Source organism: Hemiscyllium ocellatum, chromosome 3, assembly GCF_020745735.1.
Source record: "Hemiscyllium ocellatum isolate sHemOce1 chromosome 3, sHemOce1.pat.X.cur, whole genome shotgun sequence".
In the NCBI taxonomy this organism is placed as follows: Eukaryota; Metazoa; Chordata; class Chondrichthyes; order Orectolobiformes; family Hemiscylliidae; genus Hemiscyllium; species Hemiscyllium ocellatum.
This window is the reverse complement of record NC_083403.1, coordinates 7,892,169-7,919,013: the sequence shown is the minus strand read 5'-3', so window position 1 is coordinate 7,919,013 and position 26,845 is coordinate 7,892,169. Positions and strand designations below refer to the sequence as shown.

The following is a 26,845-nucleotide window of genomic DNA, read 5'->3' as shown; positions in this document are numbered from 1 at the left end:
ATTTCATTCTCAATTCTTTTTTGAACAGGAATAGATTTTCCTGGTTTACTCTGTCCAATCGTGTTATGTTTTTTCAGCAAACTATCTTTACAATTGAAGTTTAGTATCTCTGGCCCAGATGACAAGAAAGTACTGCATCACACTCCTGGCCTGTGCCTTGTTGATGGTGAGAAGCTGTTAGGTAGAAGGAAGGTTGATTCTCCTGTTCTTTGGATGCTGCCTGACCTGCTGCACTTTTCCAGCAACACATTTTTCAGCTCATGATCACTACCAATCCAGAAGGACAAGGACATCAGATATATGGGAATACTACCACCTACAAATTCACCTCCACGCCACTCACCATCCTGACATGGAAATATATCATCATTTGTTGAGTATCGTTGGATCAATATCCTGAAATTCCAACCCTGATGGCATTATGGATCCAATTACAGGACATGAACAGAAGTGATTTAAGAAGGCAACTCGCCACATCTTCCAAAAGGCAACTAGGCACAGGCAATAAATGCTGGCCAAGCCAGAAAACTGAAAATCCACAAGAAATAAAACTTGGATGTTGTTCACATTTCCTGCATATGAAGATGATGGCAGCCATCTACCTCTTCTTTTCTTTTCTACTTTATCTTTGTAGTTTTTTTCCTTCTCTCCCAGTCTCCAATGATTCCCAGCCTCCGGCAATGATGCTTGGCATCCAGTGATGACTCTCAGCCTCTGACCAACTCTCAGTCTCCGACAACTGGCAACCTCTCAACCTAGCACGGCAGGTCACCTGGCATGGCATAGTGGATCTACCAGCTGTAAGATCTGCTCCTTTTTTGAGGTGTTTTCAATGTTGGAGCTGATGTCCTTGATTTCTAAGAGCAGTAATTACTGTTATATGTGCTGTTGCATTGTTTTGGAACTTTAGGAGGAAAAAGATCAAAACAGCAACATTTTAAAAGGAGGAAGGGTGACAAAGATAGTGATCACATGGGAGGTGATTCAAATGAAAACAGAGACCCACACTGCCACTCACCCAGCAGTGGATCTGACCAGCTGATGCCTTCGCTGTTTAGTTTCAAGTATTTCTGGGCATTGGAGTTTGTCTAAGAAAAATATACATACAGCAAAATTCACAGTTAACAATGAAGAAAAACTTATGTGGGTGGAGTTCATAACAGGGCAGCAGTTAAGTGGCTCGTTTTAAAGTGTAACCTTTTTTGTAAATCTTTAGTGAGTAAAGTGGACTTTTATTGATTATATGTTTTTATTGAGATCTGTCTCTTGATTAAATTTTAAAAATATAAAATCATACGCATAAAGGTGGATAAATCCCCAGGACCTGATCAGGTGTACTGTAGAACTCTGTGGGAAGATAGGGAAGTGATTGCTGAGCCCTTTGCTGAGATATTTGTATCATCGATAGTCGTACATCAGGTGCTGGAAGACTGGAGGTCGGCTACTATGGTGCCACTATTTAAGAAAGATGGTACAGAAAAGCCAGGGAATAAGATGAGTGAGCCTGATATCGGTAGTGGGCAAGTTTTTACACGGAATCCTGGGAGATAGGATTTACATGTATTTGGAAAGGCAAGGACTGCTTAGGGATAGTCAACATGGTTTTGTGCATGGGAAATCATGTCTCAATAACTTGATTGAGTTTTTTGAAGAAGTAACAAAGAGGATTGATGAGGACAAAGAAGTGGACGCGATCTACATGGACTTCAGTAAGACATTCGACAAGGTTCTTCATGGTAGACTGTCAGCAATGTTAGATCATGTGGAACACAGGGAGAACTAGCCATTTGGATACAGCATTGGCTCGATGATAGAAGACAGACGGTGGTGGTGGAAAGTTGCATTTCAGACTGGAGGCCTGTGACCAGTGGAATGCCACAAGGATTGGTGCTGAGTCCACTGCTTTTCGTCATATATATATAAATGATTTGGATGTGAACATCGAATGTACAGTTAGTAAGTTTGCAGATGACATCAAAATTGGAGGTGTTAAGGACAGCGAAGAAGTTTACCTCAGAGTACAATGGGATCTTGATCAGATGGGCTGTGAAGTGGCAGATGGAGTTTAATTTAGATAAATGTAAGGTGCTGAGTTTTGGAAAGGCAAATCAGGACAGGATTTATACACTTAATGGTAAGATCCTAGGGAGTGTTGCTAATCAAAGGTACCTTGGAGTGCAAGTTCATCGTTCCTTGAAAGTAGAGTTTCAGGTAGATAGGATAGTGAAGAAGGTGTTTGGTATGCTTTCCTTTATTGGTCAGTGCATTGAGAATAGGAGTTCGGAGGACATGCTGTGGCTGCACAGGACATTGCTTAGGCTACTTTTGGAATACTGTGTGCAATTAGAACTTAGAACATAACATCGCAGTACAGGCTCTTTGGCCATCGATGTTGCTCCGCCCTATGAAACCAATCTGAAGCCCATCTAACTGACATGATTCCATATGCCGATCCAATGACCATTGAAATGCCTGTAAAATTGGCGAGTCTACAATTGTTGCAGGCAGTGCATTCCACGCCCCTCTTACTCTCTGAGTAAAGAAACTACTCCTGACAAATGTTCTATATCTATCAACCCTCAGTTTGAAGCAATGCCTCCTCATGCTAATGTTGGGGAGAATCTGCTATCGGGGTACCTACATTGGGGCTAGGGAGGGGAGCACCATTATTAAAGCAGACACTGTCAGATACCAGCTAAAACACAGCCATGTAAAGTAAACCCAGCCACTGCAGGACTGTCTGCCTGGGGCCACATTCCTGGGGGATTAGAACATGTCCGTCAGTTTCAGATCATCCTATTACACTCTCATTGTTAATAAAGGAAACCGGTAACTATCGGATAGTGTAAATCGCACTGATACTACACTTGATTGATAAAGTACTTGCTAATGCCTCCGCTGACGTCAAACTCATTCGGGTCCTATGTTAAATGATAATATCTGTATATTCAACTATGGAGAACTATTGTGAACGCCCAGACAGCCAGACGCATGGCAATGAGGAATCCCTTCCAACAATAAACTTTTAATTTACAAGATCGGAAACTGCCGAACCCAGGATGTCTACCCATTGTTCGGCACAGCAGGAGTGGGACAGGTATCTCGGGGCAGCCAATAGAGACACTAATCCCTTCACAGACAGGTGAACCGACCAATGAAAGAGCCGAACAAGGGGAACCTGACCGGGAACTCGAGGGAGCGCGAAGTATAACTGCACCAGATCCGAAGGGAGAGACAGAACGCCTTCTCCAACGAATTTGCATGCTTTTGAATTCGTTGTATAGTGTACCAGTTTTGATTCTGTAATAAACGGTGTTTTTGCTCCAAACTCTAGCTGGTTTGATCTCTCCTTCCAACGATCACGTAGAGACGAGACCATTCGGTTTCCGTCCCAACAGATGGTGAGCCTGAACGTGGGAAGGGTAAGAGACGACCGCAAGTTGGCCACGTTGGCGGACCGGAGGGCAGACAAACTTTCGGCCGAACTTTTAAAAGGTGAGGAAGCGCCTGTTAAAGCAAAGACTTCCAGTAGGTAAATTTTTTCAGTTAGTCAGTCTTTGTCTGCTCCCTGATCCTCACCAACACAAACAGTACTTTTAAATCAGTTTGGCAGCAACATTGCAGAGTCCATACTGGTAAGCTATTTTCTCACTTCTTCACTAATACCTGCCTGTTATCGCGGTACTGAAGTGACTAATTGATCCATGGCTAGCCTTAAGTTACTGCGCGCTTTTTGAGTTTTACGCGTGGATTTCGGATCCTGGACGCGGTTTTTGAGTTAAGTTAATGCGTGGATTTCGGATCCTGGACGCAGCTTTTTGAGTTTGAGTTTTACGCGTGGATTTCGGATCCTGGACGCGGTTTTTGAGTTAAGTTAATGCGTGGATTTCGGATCCTGGACGCAGCTTTTTGAGTTTGAGTTTTACGCGTGGATTTCGGATCCTGGACGCGGTTTTTGAGTTAAGTTAATGCGTGGATTTCGGATCCTGGACGCAGCTTTTTGAGTTTGAGTTTTACGCGTGGATTTCGGATCCTGGACGCGGTTTTTGAGTTAAGTTAATGCGTGGATTTCGGATCCTGGACGCAGCTTTTTGAGTTTGAGTTTTACGCGTGGATTTCGGATCCTGGACGCGGTTTTTGAGTTAAGTTAATGCGTGGATTTCGGATCCTGGACGCAGCTTTTTGAGTTTGAGTTTTACGCGTGGATTTCGGATCCTGGACGCGGTTTTTGAGTTAAGTTAATGCGTGGATTTCGGATCCTGGACGCAGCTTTTTGAGTTTGAGTTTAACGCGTGGATTTCGGATCCTGGACGCGGTTTTTGAGTTAAGTTAATGCGTGGATTTCGGATCCTGGACGCAGCTTTTTGAGTTTGAGTTTTACGCGTGGATTTCGGATCCTGGACGCGGTTTTTGAGTTAAGTTAATGCGTGGATTTCGGATCCTGGACGCAGTTTTTGAGTTGAGTTAAAGTGTGTTCTTCCCGGAGGTCACACGTGGTTCCGGCAGCCCAATTTTCAGAGGTGACAAAGTGCTCTGACGGGCAATTTTCAGAGGTGACAAAGTGCTCTGACGGCCAATTTTCGAAGGTAACAAGGTGCCCTGATGGACTGTCTTCAGAGGTAACGAAGGCTCTGACACGCGAGACGTCCAGTACTGCCCAATTTTCAGAGGTGACGAGGTGCTCTGACGGACAATTTTCGAAGGTAACAAGGTGCCCTGATGGACTGTCTTCAGAGGTAACGAAGGCTCTGACACGCGAGACGTCCAGTGCTGCAGTAATTTTCTTCTGAATGGGGGATTTTGTCGGGCCCGACGCGCTAGTGGGGAAAAAACTCTGGGTCTGAGTTGAGGTACAGCGTGGCTTACGGAGCCTGGACGCTTTTTGAAATTAATTAATACAGCGCTGACCGCACTTCACTGATTGGATCCTTTCTCTTTTTAATAAGCACTTTAACTCTGACAACTATCGATAGACACACTTGCTGCTAGCATCCTAAGGGGACAGAGGACGGATCTCATCTCCTGGTTAGGGTTTACCTGCACAGGCGTTTGCCTTAGACCGGTTGTTAAGAGCAGAGATCTGCCACGCGAAGGTCAGGCTTTTGAAAAACGCTCTGTTTTTAAAGCGGTACCCACCAGGGGAGATCCGTCATGGGGGACTTGAACTTTGGACCACCGAAAATGACCCAATTTCGACCATTACGCCCCAGAGTGCCCTGGTGGCACCTCACGGTTGGCACAGACGTAACTTGGCATGCCCATTTATTACTGGAGAGTGTAACAGTGCACAAGACAGCACTGGATCAAGTGTTTAACCAAGCGCCCGCCCAAAAAAGACCTGATATTGACCAAACTAAAAGAGACCCTCACAAATACGGCGCTAATGAACAAAATTTTAAACGGTCTCCTACTCTCGCCGCAATATTCAGTGCGACAAACAATAGCCCTAGGAAAACCCCCTACTGATTGGGCACCACTGACCGCCGATGAATCCCCGGGGTGGAAAACGAAACTGTTAATCACATTCAACCCACAGTGGCAAGGGGGCCACTGTACCTCCACCACAGCCCCAGTCATTTCGGACGCCCCTGCCAAACATGTCACTAAAACTGGGGACAAGGGACTGCGACAGGCTGAGACGAGAGTACGGATACACCGACAGTATGCATGGATTGGCATGTATGTGGATGAAAACCAGTGTGGGGCCGGCCCAGTGAGAGAGGGCGTGAGTGAGTGAGTGCAGTGATTTTTAACAGCCGTGGCGAACGGAGGTGTCGCAACAAATGTTTCAACCCAGGACTCGGTGTACAGTGGACAGGCACCGACAGCCTGAGTGACGGACAGGGACCGTGGGAAGCCGCCCAGCAGCCGAACGCAGTTTTACTGGTGTCGGAGTACGTGAGTATTGTTCCCTACACTTAGCGGTTTGGGATTGATCACTTAATGGTCTGGGATTTTTCTCCATAGTCTCGTCTTGATTTTTAGGATTAAATACCGCTTGTTCCCCCACTATCACTTTTAATTACTCTTATACTTGGAAAGGAATACCTGGATGTAGGGAGGGGGCGCAGGAAGGGATGGTGGAGCTTTTTTCTATTTTTAATAACACTACAGTTGTGGAATCCTAAGACGGTAAATCCCGGGGTGTCCCGTGCTCACCCTAGTTTTGGCGGGTCACCCTTCTCTGGGCGGGTCACCTTAGTTCTTGGCGGGCTTTCTTGCTTTTGGCGCGAAGGCCCAGGTTGGGCGGGGCCAGCTGACTTTTGGCGCGAACGCTCAGTTGGGGCGGTGCCCGTTCGCTTTTGGCGCAAATGCTCACTCTTGGCAGGATCGCACACTCTTGAAGGGGCTGCTCGCCTGCGGACGTTCCGCCACCCCATTACCTCAACTACCGCGCCGCCACTACACCGATGGGTCTCTCAAGCGTCATTGCCCTACTCCAGGGGATTGCTCGATGCACAGGTCCTCTTCAGTTACTGGGATGTCGATATGAATCATGCCTCTAACCACATCTTCTCTGACAGGTTGTACCTTTCTAACTCTAACGTCCCGACCAACAACATGCGCACTGCCGTATCGCCATATTGTGCGTTTTCATTTACAACGTTTTGTATGTCCAGTGGTTGGCCGTCCCACTGCCCGAATATCCCCCAGCCCACTTATTTTGTCTCTCTTTTTCCCCCGCTGGTCACAGGCCTCAGGCCTCCAGCTAGGACGTGCTACTCAGCACCCAGCAGGGTGCTTGGCCCATCTCTCTTCCTCGCGGCCGCTCACTCATCTTTTTGTCCACCGGCATGGGTGTTTAGGCCATCCCTTTTCCCCTCGTGTTCACAAAGTGCCAAGAACGAGGGGGGGCCCACCTACTCCTTCTTCCGTCTATGCCCTCCACATTTTTCTGCCCCCTCTCACGAACCCATTTTTATCTTTACTCCCAAGTCCACAGATGTTTTCATTATGGACGCTCATTTTAAAGCAATTTTCTCCTGCTACTTGTCCCCCTCCTCAACTTTGCGGCTAGGGAGGGTTGAGCTACTGCTGCCACAGACACGGCCATTTCCAGTCCCTGAAGCGGGTATTGGCAACCATGCGGGGTGAAGATGCCAGCCAGTCTACCTGTCTGAGGCTACACTCTCCAACGCTTTGAACATGCAACCTGTAACTGCCAGTCAGTACCAAACCTTCCCATTCCCCACGCCATAGTCACGCCCCTTCATCGTTTTCTCCCAAACCCACACACTTTATGTTAACCGCCGGATCTGAGGTCGTCTTAGTTCTGTCTTTCATTCAGCTTGCATGAATTCAACTGGGTCTTGCTGAATAGAAGATCCGCGGATCCTTACGATCCATCTCTTTTTAAGGTTTTAAGCTCCCTGAGGTTTTCTACCAGGACACAGTAACTCATCTTCTGGCCTCATCTCTCCATTAGGGCATTTCACTCACTATGCTTCTACTGCCTTGCTCTGCGCCCCATCTTCTTTCCAAAGTCTCATGCTCCCTGAGGTTTGCTACCAGGACTTCCCAACCCTCATGCCCTGCCCAAATCCTTCAGTCTCCTCAGCTGCGAGTGCTCCTCGCCAATTCATCTGTTCATATCTTTTGCGACGCACAGGTACGCACTGAGAACGGCAGGGTCACCAGGTTCCTTTATGATTCTTTTCCCGGGGTATCTTTTAAAGGCTGTTACTTCCCTCAAACTGATCAAATCCTCAAGTGTCAAACGGAGGAAAGTGCTACACAGACAATTTCTGTCCTGACCTGTCTGACCATCCTTTTATGATAATCTTCCTCTCCCTCTCCTTTACACAGGGATGAAGTCCGATATGCCCGCAGCACCTGCGCATTCTCTTTTGTCTATGCCACACGGCCCTACACACACACAGATTCTTGCATACACAAGGATTATACTTGCACCTCTCGTTTTGTATCTCGTTTGGGGGGACAAGTCCCCTCAGGCAAACAGTCCAATTTCGTCCCACCGCAAATCTCCTAATTGCCCAGAGTTTTACATTGTCCCCCTCTCCATAATCATCATCATCATATCTTATACTGAGCTGGCTGGAAACACATAGGCCACCGCACGCACCACTTCTCTCATTGCTCCAGGTCAGCACAACCTAATATATCCCTAGAGTCACTCGATGAGACGGGACCTGACGGGGAGGTGCAGAAAGAGAGGGGATCATGCAACCCCACCTTGGCAGGGTTTCTACGTAGAGTTTGGGTTGCTGCCCTTCTACACCGACATGGCTCTGTTTCACTGATATCTTTGCTCTTCTTGTACTTTATTCTGCTGTCTAAACTCTTCATTGGGCCTTCTCTTGGGAGGTCCACCTGGTTTATCATAGACTCCGCTTCGAGCGGGCAAATAGCCACCAGGATAAGTTTGTGCCCTTTTAGCTGGTGACTCAACCCCTTTTTATCTACATTGGTCTTTCTCCATTGTATAGGCGCCTTTCCCGATGTAACCAATACTGTCTGCCTCACAGTCGCGGTTCGCTCCAATATCATACCCAAGTGTCTGGGGGCGAAAATCCCCGCCCTGCCTGCTAGACGGGGTCCCGGCCGCCTTGAGGCTTACGCTGCACGCCCTGAGAGGTTAGGGGGATCTCCTGCGCTGTGTCTTCCCTAACCACACGGTGGAAATTTACCTGCTCTATTGTCCTGTTGCCACAGAGTTGATGGGGATCCTCATCATTTCCACATTAATGACCCTTATCCTAAACGGTCTCCATGGGTGACTCATCAAACGATTGTCCTACGACAACCCCATTGGTTGTGCGCCCCGAGCACGGGCAGTTCCCCGGGGTGCAAATCGAGATTCCTTGCGCCCCTTACCGCGCAGTATCAAGGCGTACCGTAGGCCTTCCCCTATGCAGTCTATTGTAGTTCCCTTCTCACTATTACCAATCCCACTTCCCTCTCGAGGGACTTACTCTATTTTTTCGACACAACTCCTGGACGAATGTTTTTACACTTCAAACATTGCGTCTTAAAACATACAGGCGCCTGCGCTCCTGCAGCTGCTAGTATACATTCCTACCGAGTCAGAACGGCCACTCGTACTATCTTGCATTTATATCAGTGTCCCGACTTTCATCTACCCCGTGTAGTGCTGCCGCTCAAATGGACACGGATTATCCTACTAATTGTCTTCCACGCTATGCGCACACTTGATTTTAACTTTGTCAGAATATTGCGACTTGACACCGTTTGCGTGACTGCTCCCCGCAATTACCTCACCGACACTGGACCAGTGTCATGATTACGTTTTTTACATTTTTCCTCTGCCTCTTCGTAATTCGACGAACATTAAAACACCTACAGTATAATCTGGCTACCCCTGCCTCGACTGCCTTTTTGTGGCAGCCCATGCTGGGGAGCCTTTTTTCTCTGATTTGAAATCACGAATCCCTCTGATTACCTTTGTGTAAAGTTGTACCCTTTCCCTTACTTGAAACCACTCCTTCTACCTCACACAGAGTTCTCTCTATTTTGATGTGACTCCTTTTTGTGGAATACTGCCACATACAGGTCCGCGACTCATAAGAATAGTTAAGGCTTTCACACTACCGTCATTATTTTCACCATGGTCTTTATATCTGCCCCCTTTCCTCTTACACAAATGGTTGAGTACACTCTTCCTGGTTGCATTTGACAGTCCACATGAGCACAGACCTCATGTTCAGGAGTACTGACTGGAGACTTTGGGGACTGCCTCCTGTCCATTCCGGTCTCCCAGGCATGCCACCCCAAAGGCCCCTTACAACACAACACTTTATTTCCCATAGCAGTCACATGGGTCCTGACTGACCCCGCCATATATCACCCTGGTGATGCGGGGACTCCTTTTTACTGCATTCCCACAGCCCCATCTCACTGATTTAAAGGTGATAAGGTATCATTACTTTTCAACCGGACCCCCATACGTTGAGCTCCACCGGGAGACGCCGCTGCCACCAACTCCAACAACACGACAGCCTGTGTGTGACCTCCTACAAACGGACAGGGACACATCCAATACATGCTGTAATGCAACGTCCGCTCGTGAGCCATGATACCGGGTTTCTTGCTTACGGCTGGTTGCGATAAGGGCTGGCGAGTGGGGACCTCCCAATTCTTTTCTTCATTGCTATAGTACCGCCTTTGCATAAGCTCGCGGTTCGGGCGTAGTAAATCCTATCTCACTGGTGCGTGTCAGCTCCCTCAATGACTTTCTTTCGAATTCGTCTGATCCTGTTGTACTCATGACTAACTTTTCATCTTCATGTACGCTAAATGCAGCCTGGTTGTCCAAAGAGCCCCCACTTATTTATTTTGCCTGTTTAAATTGGGGATATGGGAATTGATCCTTCCATAACAGCGGGTGGGTGAAATGTACTGTGTGCCTTGGCAATTGAGACACTGCTGTTCTCGCAGGCGGCCTTTGCGGACTGTCCAGTATTCCTGACTGCCCTCAGCCACCCTCGGAGGCCACTGACCATGCTACTGAGCTGCCCATGCCTGTCCTTGGGGTGGTGAAATGGATGTCGCCATCTATTACTCAATGCAGCACGACTGGTTAGCCAATGACGGGTAAGATCCCTCGGGCGAGGGACAACCTAAGACAGGCACAGTCGCGCATTGACATCGGAACGCGTGGCCTCCGTTCGTCTCCATTTGATGAGATTTCTGCCTGCCTGCATCCATGTCGGACGGTTGAACAGCACTGCGGCTCTCTGGAGCATACTGATCTATGGGACCACCGGGGCACAGTACAGTTTCACGCTGGGTTTCACATCTCTAGCAGGTACCTAGCTGCTGGTACCAGGCTATTCCTACTCCCTTTCCAAACTTACAACACATATTTACGTTTGCCGGCTCTTTGGACTACAGACTTGCGTTTACTAAATGGCTTACTCATTCTAACGCACTCGCGTACATTTCGCCAGCTCTGAATGACTTATTGCAATGCTTGACTAATCCTGTGCTTTTCGTTATTTCTGCAGACACTGCCTCAATTACTTCAACTATTAGTTTAGCTTAGCATGCAGCTGTGACCATCTATTGCTTAATTGTGTAGCGGCGCGGTTTTCAGGGCACCCTTCATCCCCATATGACTGTCTCCTTAGAACCGGTGAGTCTGGGCGATACAACACCGGACACCGGTCGCCTCGTGGGATTGCGTTCCTTACGGGATAAGGGGGTGTGGCCTCTTTCGAGGCCAAGGGAGGGAATGTTGGGGAGAATCTGCTATCGGGGTACCTACATTGGGGCTAGGGAGGGGAGCACCATTATTAAAGCAGACACTGTCAGATACCAGCTAAAACACAGCCATGTAAAGTAAACCCAGCCACTGCAGGACTGTCTGCCTGGGGCCACATTCCTGGGGGATTAGAACATGTCCGTCAGTTTCAGATCATCCTATTACACTCTCATTGTTAATAAAGGAAACCGGTAACTATCGGATAGTGTAAATCGCACTGATACTACACTTGATTGATAAAGTACTTGCTAATGCCTCCGCTGACGTCAAACTCATTCGGGTCCTATGTTAAATGATAATATCTGTATATTCAACTATGGAGAACTATTGTGAACGCCCAGACAGCCAGACGCATGGCAATGAGGAATCCCTTCCAACAATAAACTTTTAATTTACAAGATCGGAAACTGCCGAACCCAGGATGTCTACCCATTGTTCGGCACAGCAGGAGTGGGACAGGTATCTCGGGGCAGCCAATAGAGACACTAATCCCTTCACAGACAGGTGAACCGACCAATGAAAGAGCCGAACAAGGGGAACCTGACCGGAAACTCGAGGGAGCGCGAAGTATAACTGCACCAGATCCGAAGGGAGAGACAGAACGCCTTCTCCAACGAATTTGCATGCTTTTGAATTCATTGTATAGTGTACCAGTTTTGATTCTGTAATAAACGGTGTTTTTGCTCCAAACTCTAGCCGGTTTGATCTCTCCTTCCAACGAACACGTAGAGACGAGACCATTCGGTTTCCGTCTCAACACTATCCATCACCATCCTAGGAGAAAGGCTTTCATTGTCCACCCGATCTAATCATCTGATTATCTTACATGTCTCAATTAAGTCACCTCTCAACCTCTCAATCTTCTTCTCTCTAATGAAAACAGCCTCAAGTCCCTCAACATTTCCTCATAAGACCTTCCCTCCATACCAGGCAACATCCTAATAATTCTCCTCTGAACCCTTTCCAAAGCTTTCACATCCTTCCCAAAATGCGGTGACCAGAATTGCATGCAATACTCCAAGTGCAGCTGCATCAGAGTTTTGTACAGCCACAACATGACGTCATGGTTCCGAAACTCAATCCCTCTACTAATAAAAGCTAACATACCTTCTTAGCAGCCCGGTCAACCTGGGTGGCAATTTTCAGGGATCTATACACATGGACAACGAGATCTCTCTGTCCATCTACACTGCCAAGAATCTTATCATTTGCCCAGTACTCTGCATTCCTGTTACTACTTCCAAAGTGAATCACCTCATACTTTTCGGCATTAAATTCCATTTGCCACCTCTCAGCCCAGCTCTACAGCTTATCTATGCTCCTCTGTAACCTACAACATGTTTTGGCACTACCCACAACTGCACCGACCTTAGAATCATCCGCAAATATACAACATGTTTTGCATCCTTCTGCGCCCTCATCCAGGTCATTTATAAAAATGGCAAACAGCAATGGACCCAAAACAGATACTTGCATACACTACTAGTAACTGAACTCCAGGATGAACATTTCCCATCAACCACCATCCCGTCTTCTTTCGGCAAGCCAATTTCTGTTCCAAACTGCTAAATTGCCCTCAATCCTGTGCCTCTATATTTTGTGCAGTAGCCTACTATGGGAAACCTTATCAAATGCATTACTGAAATCCAAATAGACCACATCAACAGCTTTACCCTGACTCACCTATATGGTCACCTTCTCAAAGAACTCAATAAGGTTTGTGAGGCATGACTTACCCTTCACAAAACCATGTTGACTATCTCTAATCAACTTATTCCTATTGAGATGATTATAAATTCTTTCTCTTATAATCTTTTCCAACACTTTATCCACAACCGAAGTAAAGCTCACTGGTCTATAATTACCAGGGTTGTCTCTACTCACCTTTTTGAAAAAGGGAACAACATTTGCTCACCTCCAGTCTTCTGGTACTTTTCCTGTCGACAATGACATTATGATCAAAGCCAAAGACTTGGCAATCTAGCTTCCCAAAGAATCCTAGGATAAATATCATCCGGCCCAGGGAATTGATCTATTTTCACACTTGCCAGAATTTCTAATACCTCCTCCTTGTGAGCCTCAATCCCATCTAATCGAGTAGCCTGTTTCTCAGTCCTCTCCTCAACAATGTTGTCTTTTACTAGTGTAAATATTGACAAAAAGTATTCATTTAGAGCTGCCCCTATCTCCTCTGACTCCATGCACAATTTCCCACTATTGTTCCATGATTGGCCCTAATCTTATTCTTTTATCTCTTAATTTCCTGTAGAAAGCTTTAGGGTTTTCCCTGATTCTATCCGCCAACAATTTCTCATGCCCCCTGCTCACTGGTCTTAGCTCTCTATTTAGGTCTTTCCTGGCTACCTTGTAACTCTCAATTCTGGTCTTCCTGCTATCAGATGGTTGTTGTGAAACTTGAAAGGGTTCAGAAAAGACTAATAAAGATATTGCCTGGATTGAAGGGTTTGAGTTATAGGGAAAGGGTGAATACACTTGTGCCGTTTTCCCTGACACATTGGAGGCTGAGGAATGACCTTATAGAAGTTGCCCAAATCATGAAGGGCCTGGATAGGGTAAATAGACAAGATCATTACCCTGGGTTGGGGGAGTCCAGAACTAAAGGACATAGGTTTAAGGTGAGAGGAAAAAGATTTAAAAGGGACTTAAGGGGTAACTTTGTCATAGTAAGTGTATGGAAAAGAGCTGCCAGAGAAAGTGATAGAGGCTGGGACAATTTCAACATTTAAAAGACATCTGGATGGGTATATGGAAAGCGATGGGTATATGAATAGCAAAGGTTTAGTGGGATATGGGCCAACTACAGCAAATGGGACTAGATTAATTTAGGATATCTGGACGAGTTGGACCAAAGGGTGTGCCTCTGTGCCGTACATCTCTAGACTCTTTCATTACTAAGCTAGCCTGGAGCAGCGTTTATTTAGAGTAGTATGACTGTGCTACTTTCTAGGTCTGCAGATTGTTAAGGTGCAAGTTAACCTTTAGTAGAGAGACATGCTCTTCTTATTGGATGTGGGAAATCAGGGAGAGTTTCCATGTTACTGATGAATACGTCTACAGGGAGTGTGGTTGCGAATCTTATCGAATTGCATGGATTGGTTGTTGCAGCACTTAAAGGCAATGAGGATTTTATAGGAGCTAAGGAGTGCAATAGATGGTAGTTGTAGGATGGGAGACAAACCAAAAATACAGTCAAATAGATGGATCCCCTGCAGCAAAGGTAGGGAAGGGAGGCAGGTAGTGTCGTTCGGCTATCCCAATCGTGTGACTCGACCTATGCTGTAAATCTCATACAATGCAGGCAAGGGAACTCCAAGGAATAGTATTATGGCGAAATCATGCAGACACTACAATAGCGGATAAATGGAGACTGTGCAACAATCGCCAGACAGGGATGTTCCCTCCTAGTGGGGCGCTTCAGTGGCCAAGGCCATTCAGCCTTGGATCTTCACGTAAACGTCTTCTGAGGCGGTCTTTGAGATACACAACAGTGCAGAATCACTGAGCAGAGGCTGATAGCCAAGTTTAGTACCCATGGAGGACAGCCTCAACCAGATCAACACACACACACACACACACAATTTCTCTCTCTCTCATATGCATATACTCCCTCACACTCTACACACACACACTTTCAAACAGTGTCTCTCAAACACACACTCTCTCAGATGCATAGACTGCCTTACACTCACACACTCTCTCAAACATACACACATAGTCTCTTGCTCTCTCTCTGACACTCTGTCCCTCTCTTTCCCTCTTTCTCTTTCTCTCTCTGTGACTCTCTCTCTTTTCACCTCACCCACCAGTGAGGATAAGAACAGGAGGATATGGCAGAGGGAGGCTAAAGCATTGGTGTATGGGGCAGGAATTCAGATTTTAGATCATTGAGATCTCTTTTACAGCAGAGGTGATCTGTTCAAGAGGGATGGGAGCAATATCTTGGTAGCCAGGTTTGCTTGTGCTTCAAGGGAGCATTTAAACTAGATTGGCAGGGTGGTGGGATCCTCAGCAGCGGGGAGACAAGTGCAAGGCTGGAAGAAGATACAGTAATCAGAAATAGTAAGTTTAAAAGACAGGCTGGAAAATGATAGGGAGCGAGGAATACCTGTTGGATTAAATTGCATCTATTTCAAAGCAAGGAGGCTGATAGGTAAAGCCAATGATCTCAGGGTGTGGATAGGTACATGAGACTGGGGTATTATAGCCATTGCAGAAACATGGCCAAAGGAGAGACAGGATTGGCAGCTTAATCTTCAGGGTACAGATGTTTTAGGTGGGTCAGAGATGGTGGAAAGAGGAGAAGGGGAGTTGTATTTTGATTAAGGTGAGTATCACAGCTGTAGGCAGAGATAAAATAACTGAAGAATCATCCAGTGAGGCTTTGTGGGTGGAGCGAAGAAATAAGAAGGGGATGGTGATGTTATTGGGGTTGTACTCTTGGCTCCCAAATGGTCAATGGGATTAGAGGAACAAATATGCAGGGAGATTGGGAAGACTTGCAGGAACAATAGGGTTGTCACAGTAGGGTATTTTAATTTTTCTAACATAGACTGGGACTGCCAGAGTATTAAGGGCTTTGATGGGGTGGAATTTGTTAAGTGCTTTCTGAAAAGTTTCCTCAAGCGGTATATAGAGGGTCCTACTCGGGAAGGAGGAAAAACCGACCTAGTCTTGGGAAATAGAGCAAGACAAGTGACTGAGGTGACAGTGGGGGTGCACTTTAGGACCAGTGACCATAGTTTTATTAATTTTAAATTAGTTATGTAGAGGGACAAAACTGATCCACAGGTTCAAGTTCTAAATTGGTGCAAGGTGAATTTTGATGGAATTAGCGAGGAGCTTCCAGTAGTATGTTTGCAGGCAAAGGGACCTTCAGCAAGTGGGAGGCTTTAAAAGTGAGATAGCTGGAGTTCAAGGTTTGAATGTTCCTATGAGGGTGACGGGCAAAGTTGGCAGGAATTGGGAACCCTGGATGACAAGAGATATTGAGGCTTTGACCAGAAAACAATGGAGGCATGGCTCAGGTACAGGCAGCTGGGATCAAGGGAATGCCTGAAGGTATATAGGAGATACATGAATTTACTGAAGAAGGAAATCAGGAGGGTGAAAAGAGGGCATGAGATAGCCTTGGCTGAGAAGATTAGGGGAAATTCAAAGAGATTCTTTAAGTATATTAGAGGAAAAAGAATAACTAGAGAGAGAAAATAGGATCCCTCAAGGACCAAAGTGGATATGCATGTGCAGAACCGGGCAAGGTACTCAATGAATATTTCTCCTCTGTGTTTACAATGGAGAAAGACATGAAGACTTAGGAACTTGGGGAAGTTAGTGGCCATATCTTGGGGACAGTCCATATCACAGTAGAGGAGGTGTTGGATGTATTAGAATGCACAAAGGTGAATAAATCTCCTGGACCGGCCCAGATATAACCAAGAACACTGCGATAGGCTAGAGAGGAAGTTGCGGGGACCCTGGCTGATATTGTTGCATCATTGTTAATCACGGGTGAGGTCTGGGAAGACTGGAGGGAAACGAATGTTGTGCCCTTATTCAAGAAGGGCTACAAAGAAAAACTTGTGAACTATAGACCAGTAAGCCTAACATTTGTGATAGGTAGTTGAGAAGATTCTGACAGAAAGGAAATACATGCATTTGGAAAGACAGAGTTTGATTAGGAGTAGTCAGCATGGTTTTGTGTATGGGACAGCATGCCTCACAAATTTGTTAGAGTTCTTTCACGAAGTGACCAGGAAGATTGAAATCCAAATGAACTATTTCTATTGCCCTGCCCTCATCAATCAATAGACACCGTGGGCGGCACGGTGGCACAGTGGTTAGCACTGCTGCCTCACAGCGCCTGTAGACCCGGGTTCAATTCCCGACTCAGGCGACAGACTGTGTGGAGTTTGCACGTTCTCCCCGTGTCTGCGTGGGTTTCCTCCGGGTGCTCCGGTTTCCTCCCACAGTCCAAAGATGTGCGGGTCAGGTGAATTGGCCATGCTAAATTGCCCGTAGTGTTAGGTAAGGGGTAAATGTAGGGGTATGGGTGGGTTGCGCTTCGGCGGGTCGGTGTGGACTTGTTGGGCCGAAGGGCCTGTTTCCACACTGTAAGTCTAATCTAATCTAATAGGTGCGGGAGTAGGCCATTCTGCCGTGCTGGCCTTCATAACAAGAGGGATTGAGTAGAAGCAAAGAGGTACTTCTGCAGCTGTACAGGGCCCTGGTGAGACCACACCTGGAGTACTGTGTGCTGTTCTGGCCTACAAATTTGAGGAAAGACATTCTGGCTATTGAGGGAGTGCAGCATAGGAATGGCGGGATTACCTTACACTGAAAGACTGGAGTGACTGAGCTTGTATACCCTTGAGTTTAGAAGACTGAGAGGGGATCTGATTGAGACATATGAGATTATTAAAGAATTGGACACTTTGGAGGCAGGAAACATGTTTCCGCTGATGGGTGAGTGCCGAACCAAAGGACACAGCTTAAAAATACGGGGTAGACCATTTAAGGCAGAGATGAGGAGAAACTTCTTCATCCAGAGAGTGGTGGCTGTGTGGAATGTTCTGCCCCAGAGGGCAGTGGAGGCCCAGTCTCTGGATTCATTTAAAAAAGAGTTGGATAGAGCTCTCAAGGATTGTGGAATCAAGGGTTATGGAGATAAGGCAGGAACAGGATTCTGATTAAGGATGATCAGCCATGATCATATTGAATGGTGGTGCAGGTTCGAAGGGCAGAATGGCCTACTCCTGCACCTATTGTCTATTGTCTATTGATTGATGAGGGCTGGGCAGTAGAAATAGTCCATATGGATTTCAGTTAGGCCCTCGATAAGGTTCCAAATGGTAGACTGCTCTGGAAGTTTAGATGGCATGGAATCCAGGGGGAGCTGGCAAATTGGATACACAATTTTGTGATGATGCCGCCCCTTTAACAAGGTTATTTTGCCCTTGGTTTCTTTTAAGAGGTGTCATAAAGGCAGAGGTGCAGATATGTCTTACCAGCTACTTTAATAATGGCTAACAGATACTGCCTAAGTCAACAATCAGAGGGTTTTTAAAAGAACAGTTGTACAATGAAAGGGGAGTAATCAGTTCTTCCAGCTCAGGTTATATTTCCTAGTTTGACTGAGTTTCAAGCAGCTGGTCAAAGAAAGCTGATGGCAAAAAAGGTTCCCAGATTCAAAAGAGGTTTTCTGGCTGACTCTCTCTCAGACATCTCTCCTGTAAGAAATTGTGGTTGATCTCACCTTTTTGCCAAGGGGTGTGTTTATGGGATATTACAGGGAATCGAAACTGCTTTTTGTTAAAGTCATGGATGATATCTTGTTGGTCGGGTTTTCAAATAGTTGTTATTCTAAATTCTGTTTCCTTTTGCTTGTGTTTCATTTGGTGGTCTGTAAATAAATTCTGGTTTGTTTAAAACTGAGTGGTTTGACCAGCTGCATCACTCCTGGACTATTACACCAACTTAAAACAACCAGAAAAGTTAGGGACTGGGATACCTTCCTCAAATGTTTTTAGGGAGTCCTGCCTGGTTCATAACAATTGGCTTGCTGATCGGAAGCAGGGGGCAATGGTGGAAGGATGATTGTCAGTCTGGGGGCCTGTGACCAACGGAATACCTCAGGCACCAGTGCTGGGCCTATTGTTGTTTGTTATCTATGTCAATGATTTGGATGAGAATGTGCAATGCATGATTAGTAAGTTTGCTGATGTCTCTAAAATATGCAGCATCATGAACAGTGAGGAAGGTTATTCAGAACTTGGAGCAGGACCTTGATCAAGTGGAGATTTTGGCTGAGAAATGGCAAATGGAGTGTACTGTGATAAATGTGAACGCTTGCATTTTGTACAGTCAAATCAAGGTAGGAGTTTCATGGTGAATAGTAGGGCCTTAAAGAATGTAGTGGAACAGAGGGATCTTGGAGCTCAGGTTCACAGTTCTCTGAAAGTGGAATCACAGGTAGGTAGGGCAGTGAAGAAGGCTTTTGACACAATGGCATTTATCAGTCAGGACACTGAGTATAGAAGTTGAAAAGTTATGTTGCAGTTGTACAGGATTTTGATGAGGCCATACCTGGAGTACTGTGTTCAGTTTTGGTCACCTTGCTATAGGAAGGATATTATTAAACTAGAAAGAGTGCAGAAGAAACTTACAAGGACGTTGCTAGGACTCAAGCGACTGACTTATTGCAAGAGGTCGGACAAGCTGGGACTGAGGGTGGATCTTATAGACATGTATAAGATCATGAGAGGCATGGCTAAGGTGAATACACTCAGTCTTTTTCCCAGGATTGGGAATTCGAAGACTAGAGGGCATCAGTTTAAAGTGAGATGGGAAAGAATAAAAGGGAACCTAAGGAGCAACTTTTTTACAGGACAATACACATATGGAATGAGCTGCCAGTGGAAGTGGTTGAGGCGGGTACATTAAGAACATTTAACAGGCATTTGGACAGATATATGGATAGGAAAAGATTAGAAGGATGTGGGCCAAGTGCAGACAAATGGAGTCAACGTTGATGGATATTTTGGTCGGCATGGATCAGTTTGGGCAGAAGAGCCTGCCTCCATGCTGTGGGACACTGACTCTATGACACACACACACACACACAAATCTGTGGGGTGAATTTGCATTTGTAGATTTGTGTTTGCAGATGCATTCTATTTTGTTCAAAACGCATACAATTTGTAGACAGTCACAGAGTCATGGAGATGTGCAGCACAGGCAGAGATCCTTCAGTCCAACTCGCCCATGCTGACCAGATATCCAAAATTAATCTACTCCCATTTGCCAGCACTTGGACCATAAACCTCTAAACCCTCCCTATTCATGCACCCATCCAGTTGCCTCTTAAATGTTGTAATTGTACCAGCCTCCACCACTTCCTCTGGCAACTCATTCCATACATGCACCACCCTTTGCATGAAAACGTTGTCCCTTTGGTACCTTTAAAATCTTCCGCTAAACCTCTGCCCTTTAGTTCTGGACTGCCCCACCGCAGGGAAAAGACCTTGTCTATTTGACCTATCCATGCCTCTCACAATTTTATAAATCTCCATGAGGTCACCTGTTATGGATCAGGCCAGATGCCTCAAAACATTTCAAGGAAGTAGCCCCGACCCCAACTTTGCTAGTTGTTTTATCTGCTATGTATAATGCAGATATTCCAAGAGGAATGCAGTGGATCACACCACTTGGTTTTAAACTAAGGATATTGGTAAGCCACTTTTGGAATACTGCATGAATTTTGGTCTCCTTCCTATCAGAAGTACATTATAAAACTTGAAAGGGTTCAGAAAAGATTTACAATGGTGTTGCCAGGGTTGAAGGATTTGAGCTGTGGGGAGAGGTTGAATAGGCTAGGGCTGTTTTCCTTGGAGCATCAGAGGCTGAGGGGTGACCTTATAGAGGTTTATAAAATCATGAGGGACAAGGATAGGGTAAATAGACAAGGTCTTGTGCCTGGGGTGGGGGAATCCAGAACTAGAGGGCATAGGTTTGGGGTGAGAGGGGAAAGACATAAAAGAGACCTAAGGGTCAACTTTTTCACGCAGAGGACGGTTTGTGTGTGGAATGGACTACCAGAGGAAGTGGTGGAGGCTAGCAAAATTGCAACATTTAAAAGGCATCTGAATGGGTATGTGAATAGGAAGTGTTTGGAGGGATATGGACCAGTGGCTGGCAGGTGGGACTAGATTGGGTTGGGATATCTTGTCAGCATGGATAAGTTGACCCAAAAGGTTTGATTCCATGCTGTACACCTTTATGACGGAATTTATTTGATTACCAAATGAAATACAAATGAAAAAGAACAGAATGCTAAATAACTTAACCTATCCAAAAATCCAACAGATTATCCCAACTTAATGATGATGTTCCAAATACTTGCAACAATTCCGATAAACATCCCTTGGCACAAAAAGTAAAATCAAACACAGGGTCTTACAGGAGAGGGAGAAATGGCAGTATGAAATACCCTCTTCCATGTAGCTGTTTTTGGATCAGTAGTCTCAAAACTGCCTGACTGCTTTCAGTGAACAGCCAGACTGCCAAAAACCAATCAAACCAGAGTAAACCTGAGCTGGGAGAACTGGCCACTCCCCTCTCATTGTACAAGTCTTTTTCTAAAAAAAAGTGAAAGCCTTTTGCCTAAGGCAGCATCTGTTAGCTATAATCAAACTGGCCATAAAACTATTTAAACTTAAGACTTTTCAGCATCACTGATTTTATGGCCCTTCTAAAAAAAAGCAAGGACAGCATAACCTTGTTAAAGGGAGCATCATCATTACACAACCCTCAGCCTCCAATGCTCCAGGGAAAACAGCACCAGCCCATTCAACCTCTCCCTACAGCTCAAACGCTCCAATCCTGGCAATATCCTTGTAAATCTTTTCTGAACCCTTCCAAGTTTTATAACGTACTTCCGATAGGAAGGAGACCAGAATTGCACGCCATATTCCAACAGTGGCCTAACCAATGTCCTGTACAGTCACAACATGACCTCCCAACTCCTATACTCAACAACCTGACCAATAAAGGAAAGCATGCCAAATGCCTTCACTATCCTACCTACCTGCGACTCTACTTTCAAGAAGCAATGAATCTGCAGTCCAAGGTCTCTTTGCTCAGCAACACACCTGAGGACCTTCCATTAAGAGTATAATTCCCATCCTGATTTGCCTTACCAAAATGCAACACCTCACATTTATCTAAATTAAACTCCATCTACCACTCCTTGGCCCACTGGCCCATCTGATGAAGATCCCATTGTAATCTGAGGTAACCTTCTTCGCTGTCCACTACACTTCCAATTTTGGTGTCCTCAACAAAAAAATTACTAACTGTACCTCCTATGTTCACATGCAAATCATTTATACAAATGATGAAAAGCAGTGAACCCAGCACCGATCCTTGTGGCACACCACTGGTCACAAGCCTCCAGCCTGAAAAGCAACACTCCATCACCACCCTCTCCTTCTACCTTTGAGCCAGTTCTATATCCAAATGGCGTGTTCTTCCTGTATTCTATGAGATCTAACCTTGTTAACCAGTCTACCATGAAGAACCTTGACGAACGCCTCACAGAAGTCCATATAGATTACGTCCACCACTCTGTCCTGATCAATCCTCTTTGTTACTTCTTCAAAAAAACCCAATCAAGTTATTGTGACATGATTTTCCACACATAAAGCCTTCAGTACTTTCAACTACATGTAAATCCTATCCCTCAGGATTCCCTTCAACAACTTGCCCACCATCAATATCAGGTTTACCAGTTTACAGTTCCCTGGATATTCCTTACCACCTTTCTTAAATAATAGCACCATGTTAGCCAACCTCCAATCTTCCAGCAATTAACCTGTGACTGTTAATGATCCAAGTATATCAGCAAGGCACCCTACAATCACTTGCCTCGCTTCCCACAGACCTCTAGGGTACACCTGATCAGGTCCTGGGATCTTAACCACCTTTATCCAACTCTAACTCATAAAATACTTTTGAAAAAAGCCAAGGACAACAGAACCATGTTAAAGGAGCAGCATCGTCAAACCTACTCCCTTTAAAAAAAGAACAATCAATATTCAAAGATGACTTAATTTTAAAACCCCTTAATCTAACACTGTTTGTACACTAAACACTCATATACATAGCATTGACTATATACACACAAGCATGCACTACTACAGCCTGTTTCAGTCCGTTTACTCCCGCCAGTGCACACTTTCTTTTCTTATTCAAGTCTCGACAATGCATCAGCAATTATGTTTTCTTGTCCTGCCACATGCACAATTTTCAAAATGGAATGGCTGTAAGAACAAGCTCCATCTAAACAGTCTGGAATTTTTGTCCTTAAATTTCTCCACAAACTTTAATGGGTTACGATCAGTGTATATGATTGTCTCAGATACATTATTGGTAACATAAATATTGAAATGTTGTAACGCCAACACCAAGCTCAAAGTCTCCTTCTCAACTGTCGAATATTTCTGTTAATAATGTTCAATTTCTTGAAGAAATACCCAATAGGTCTTTCTATCTTCTCACCATCTCCTCTAAGAGTACAGTATCAACACCTACATCACTTGCATTGATAACCACATTGAATGGCTTTGTGTAATTAGGTGTGGCTAACACTAGGGTATATGTTAACACAGCTTTCAAATGCCTTCTGACAGTCCACTGTCCACCGAAATGTCTTGCCTTTCTTCAGTGATTCAGTGAGTAGAGTAGCCATACTGTTAACATTTGGACGATTTTTTGATAAAATCCACTCAATCCCAGGAATCATAGGACTGTTCTTTTAGTTGATGGTGTGGGAAACTTACCAAATACTGTTGTTCGTTCATTCCATGGGGTCATTTATCCGTGGCCGAGGAAGGTGACTTGGACTTTGGCAAATTGAACAATTCTGATAAATGTTGTAAATGTTCCATCTATGTGTGATTAAAAATCAAGTCATTGATATATATGACACAATTGGTAATCGGGAAATGACATTATTGGTTAGTCTCTGAAATGTGGCTGGCGCATCTTTCACACCAAATGGCATGACTTTGAACTGATACAGTGTTACGAATGCTGAAACTGTCTTTGTTATTTCAGATAAAGGTACCAGCCAGTATTCTTTCAGAAAGTCCAACTTAGAAATATAAGTTGCTTGTCCCAACTTTTCAACAGTCTTGGAATCAGATATGCACCAGTCTTTGTAATTACATTGACTTTGTGATAGACCACACAATAACCAGTGGGCACCATCTGGTTTTGGTACGATTACAGGAGGTGAGCTCCAGTCTCTGTAACTCATTTTGATTATGTCATCTTGGAGCATGTGTTCAATCTCCTTTTGAATCTGTGAGGGTTATGCCTATAAAGATGCTGCTTAATTGGAACTGCATCTCCTATATTTACTTCATGCATAATTAGATTAGCACTTCCCAGATTATTTCCGCATCCATGCAATAGCCATAACTGTTTCAGGTCATTTTGATTTTCCTCAGGAAGGTAACTTCCTCGTTGTCCAATTTAATTTGAGGATTGTTCAATTCAAAATCCTCTGAACTTAGTTTTCACTCTGTGTTGTAACCAACAGCACAGTCTCATTTTGCTTTCCTTCCCTATCAAAAAGTCTTTTGAGTTTATTCACATGACACATTCTGTGAGATTTCTTTCTGTCTTATTGAGTGTTCACCTCACTCAACCTCCTTTCGGTTTGATAAGGTCCACTAAACCTTGCTTTTAGAATTTAAAATCACTCAACACTAGATTATAGTCCAAATTTGGAAGCGCACACTTTCAGAGCACTACTCCTTTGTCATGTAATTAGTGGGCAGGATCATAGAATTTACAGTATAAGATCAAAATGTCATACAACTAATGTGATGTATTGAACAAACCTGGATTGCTGTTAAGTCTTTCATCTTTTAGAATGAGTTGCAGGTTTCAATTTATTAATATGTAAATGCAAGAACTTCTTTCAAGTCATATCCCTGAGACAACTTAAGGTTTTATTTAAAAAAGTGACATCTCAGCTCAGACAATGCATTAAAAGTGTGAGGTTAGAATCTGTCTGTATTCCAAATTTGAATCAGACTGATTCTATTTCCAAAATAGGAATTTATAAAATGTCATATGGACTGACTGCCTGCAGATTGTGTGCTCGTTGAATAAAATAGAATGTATCTGCAAATACAAACATGCAAATACAAGTTCACCCCGTAAACTTGTGTGTGAGTGTGCACGTTAAGAGTGTGCATGTGTGTGTGCGTGCTTCATGAATATTTGCCTGTGAGACCATGTGCGCATTAGTGTGTGTCTGTCTGTGAGTGTGTCTGTGACTATGAATGTGTGTGTGTGAGGGTATGTATGAGAGAGGGTCTGTATGAGTGTAATCGTGTGTACGAGTGTGTGTGTGGGACATGATCCCAATTGAGGCCTTCCTCATGGGTACCGAACTTGGCTATCAACCTCTGCTTGGCGACTCTGCCATACACACGCAGCCACGCACACTACACACACACACTCTCACACACACCTTCTCACAGGCATATACTACATCACACTTGCGTGCAAACTCTATCAAGCATGCAGACTCACACACTCTCTCCCTCTATCACACACACACACACACACACACACACACACACACACACACACACACACACACACACACACACACACACACACACACACACACACACCCCTCCCCCCACCTCACTCCCTCACATGCATGCACAGAAGTCTATGGGGTGAATTTGCATTTACAGGTTTGTATTTACAGATACATTCTATTTTGTTCAAAAAGCATGCACTCTTGAAGGCAAGTCAGTCCAACTGACATTTTATAAATTCCTACTTTGGAACTAGAATCGTTCTGACTCAAGTTTGGGAGAGACAGTTTCAAACCTCACACCCTTAATGCATTATCTGAGCTGAGATGTCACCTTTTTTTTAAAATAAAACCTTAAGTTATCTCAGGAATGTGATTTGAAAGAGGTTCTGTGATTTACATATTAATGAATCATGAGTGAACAGCCAGATACAGCATGCAGAGAGTCTGTGAGGAGGGATAGACAGTTAGTAGGGTTTAGATGTTTCAAAAGGATTGGGGCAGGTGTGTGTGTGTGTGTGTGTGTGTGTGTGTGTGTGTGTGTAGTAAATGAGGGGGGAGTGTGGCATTGCTAATCAGGGATAGTATCACAGCTGCAGAAAGGAGAGTTTGCATATAGAGTCAGTATGGGTGGAAGTCAGAAACGGGAAAGGAAAAGTCACTTTATTGGGAGATTTCTGCAGACCCCCAATAGCAACAGAGACACAGAGGAGCAGATTGGGAGGCAGACTTTGGAAAGTTACAGAAGTAACAGGGTTGTTGTCATGGGTGGCCTCAACTTCCCTAATATTGATTAGAACTTCCTTAATTCAAATAGTTTGGATGGAGCAGTTTTGTCATGTGTGTCCAGGAAGGATTCCTGACTTAATATGTAGATAGACTAACTAGAGGGGAAGCCATATGGATTTGGTGCTTAACAACGAACCGGGCTAGGTGTCAGATCTCTTGGTGGGAGATAGTGATTTCAGTGATAGTGATCACAACTCCCTGACCTTTGCTATAGTCATGGAGAGGGATAGGAGCAGATTATACGGGAAACTATTTAATTGGGGGAGGGGGAATTAAGTGCTATTGGGCAGGAACTCCAGCTCCTAAATCGGGAACAGGTGTTTCTCAGGGAAATGCAAGACAGAAATGTGGAGGTTGTTCAGGGAGCACTTGCTGATAGTACAGGGTAGGTTTGTCCCACTGAGGCAAGGAAGGGATGACAGGATGAATGACCCTTGGATGCCAAGGGATGTCTAACATCTGGTCAAGAAGAAAAAGGAAGCTTATTTAAGATTAAGGAGGCAAGGATCAGACAGGGCTCTACAGGATTACAAGCTAGCCAGGAAGAACTGAAGAATGGACTTAGGAGAACTAGAGGGGGCATGAGAAAGCTTTGGCAGGTAAGATTAAGGAAAATCCTAAGGCATTCTACACTTATGTGAGGAACAAGAGGATGGCCCAAGTGAGGGTAGGGCCAATCA

The 26,845-nt window shown here is 44.9% G+C and overlaps 1 protein-coding gene across 1 annotated transcript in view; it reads right to left on the bottom strand.

Moving 5' to 3' along the window:
• LOC132834281 (dynein axonemal heavy chain 8-like) overlaps window positions 1-26,845 on the bottom strand; it is a 1,170,382-nt gene that overhangs the window by 728,498 nt on the left and 415,039 nt on the right. The gene's annotated exons all lie outside the window — the stretch shown is intronic.